Below are 2,562 nucleotides of genomic sequence, written 5' to 3'. Positions count from 1 at the left end.
GCAGTCGGGAGAGCCCAAAGCTTTGGGACCCTGCACCCACGTGGGAGACCCAAAAGAGCTCCTAGTCCTGGCTTTGGATTAGCTCAGCTCCAGCTGTTGTGGCCACTTGGAGAGTGAACTATCAAATGGAAAATCTTCCTCTCTGTCTCTCCTCCTCTCTGTATATCTGCCTTTCCAATAAAAATAAATATTTAAAAAAAATAAAAAGAAAGTAGAGATCCACACAGAGAAGGACAGAGACAAAGAGAGGTCTTCCATCAGCTGGTTCACTGTGCACACAGCCCCCCTGGGCCAGACTTGAGTCAAGAAGAAGCCAGCAGCTTTGGCCATAGCCATGGATGAGATTCAGCGCCGAACGCCAACAGGAGCCTCAACTCATCTCCCATTGCCTGTGTGGAAAGGTGAGCCCCAGGCCCCGACAGGCTCAAAACACAAATGACAAGCAGGAGCAAAAAGAAAACCAAAGAGTCTTCCAGCCTCCGCATGGGGGCTGTGGGATTTGGTTTCTATGATTACTGCTTAGAAAGCTCCATGATGAACCTTCAGGCCTTGGGTACATGAATCAACCCTAAAGACTCCTGATGATGTAAATCTCCCCCGATGGACCTCTACCTAATTTGGTCTCAACCCATGTGTTTTTAAAATTGTATAACCGGGCCCGGTGCGGTGGCGCAAGTGGTTAAGGTCCTCGCCTTGCACGCCCGGGATCCCATATGGGCGCCAGTTCTATCCTGGCGGCCCTGCTTCCCTTCCAGCTCCCTGCCTGTGGCCCGGGAAAGCAGTCGAGGATGGCCCAAGGCTTTGGGAACCTGCACCCGCGTGAGAGACCCGGAAGAGGCTCCTGGCTTCGGATTGGCATAGCATCGGCCGTTGCGCTCACTTGGGGAGTGAATCATCGGAGGGAAGATCTTCCTCTCTGTCTCTCCTCTCTGTATATCCGCCTTTCCAATAAAAATAATAATAATAATAAAATAAATCTTTTTAAAAAATTGTATAACCAAATATATTTTCAAAACCTTTTACTACTCAGAAATTGGGCAGGAGAGCAAAGAAACCTTCCATCTCCTGTGAACGTGTGAGGAAGCCGTGTAGTGTAACCTCTCAGGCACATAAGAGGTAACTTGTAGACAATAGATTCAAGACAACATTAGACAACAGTAAAACTACAAAGACATACAGGGGGAATCAAGAGCAACCCTGACAACCTATTGGCAGGAGGTCATGTGCACAGAGCAGTGGGGGACCACAGAGTAGAGCAGGTGGACAGGAGGAGGCTTGTGTCCCAAACCTGGAGTCTCCCGGATCCCCACCAAGGGCTATCATTATGGGTGCCAAGGACCACATCCCAACTGCCAAAGAGACCACGGGGGATTGGAATGCCTTCGGAGGCCGAGAACTCAGAGAATATCCTCCCCTGCCCGCCTTTGGACCTACCACACGGGATGGAAGAAGCTGAATCCTTCATCATAGGATCCAAGGCCATCGGAACAACAACCAGGAAATCTGAGCGGTCTTCAGAAACAGAACAGTGGACTCCCATTGGGACTAGGGAGAGAAACTATCTCTGGTTCTTACTTGGCTCCAACTTCGGGTCCCCACCCTCTCATGGTCATGAGGGACGCTCCAGAGCACCCCCCCAACACACACACACACACACACACACACACACACACACACACTCACAAATTGGAATGGATAGGCAGAGAACAACAAGGAAGTCTTGGTCAGCATGGACTCACACACACCTTACTAGGTAGGACACGGGGATTAAGTACTCCTCACCAAGGTATGGAAGATTTCTCTGCACACCCTTCCTAACACTGTTTCGCACCTCAATTGTTGAAATGTCATTGAAATAGTCATAGGAAGTTGTTAAGACCATGCACCCAATTTTGACAAATTGGTTGCTCAATACTTTGTCAATTCATCCCTTAACGTTATATATTGTTGCTGATGTTATGTTGGGGCTTTTAATTGACCGAGATTCTACTCTGTTGGCTCTGCCTTTGGAACGGGGAGGGTCTCCCCAAGAAGCCGCTGAACTTGACCGGACAATGAGATGCTGGACTCTGCTTGGTGTATGCTTGCAATGAAGGAATCTCAACTAAACCTGAACTGTGGTTGCGCAACGGGGGTGAGGAGCCCACCACGGGGGGAGGGTTGGGAGGAATCCCAGTGCCTATATAGAACTGTGTCACATAATACAATAAATATTAAAAAAAAAAAAAAGAAGAAGAAGAAGCCAGCAGCCAGCAGCTTTCAGGGTCTCCCATGTGGGTGCAGGGGCCCAAGGCTTTGGGCCATCCTCTGCTGCTTTCCCAGGCCTTACCCAGGCGGGACATGAACCAGGCCCAAGCCTGCCACAGCACCACACTGTCCCTACACAGTTTTCTTACAGAGCTTCCCTCCACCCCAGGGTCGATTCTCCCCTTAACTGAGGAATTGGCCTCCACTTTCTGGCCTGTAGGCTTAAATGCCTGCTACAGATGGGGGTCCTTCGGGTTCCTCGGCGTTGTTGTGTTTTTGTTTGTTTGCTTGTTTGCAAGGATTCTTTATGGTTTT

The 2,562-nt window shown here is 49.5% G+C and overlaps 1 non-coding gene across 1 annotated transcript; it reads left to right on the top strand.

Moving 5' to 3' along the window:
- The first annotated feature begins 302 nt into the window (after window positions 1-302).
- On the top strand, window positions 303-424 carry LOC121161847. The gene has a single exon (XR_005884730.1). It is a non-coding gene; the product is annotated as a small nucleolar RNA ACA64 (small nucleolar RNA).
- Window positions 425-2,562: the final 2,138 nt, after the last annotated feature.

This window comes from Ochotona curzoniae, unplaced genomic scaffold (assembly GCF_017591425.1).
Source record: "Ochotona curzoniae isolate NIBS_2020 unplaced genomic scaffold, NIBS_Ocur_1.0 contig_4877, whole genome shotgun sequence".
Classification (NCBI taxonomy): Eukaryota; Metazoa; Chordata; class Mammalia; order Lagomorpha; family Ochotonidae; genus Ochotona; species Ochotona curzoniae.
This window is presented reverse-complemented; position numbering and strand designations above follow the sequence as displayed.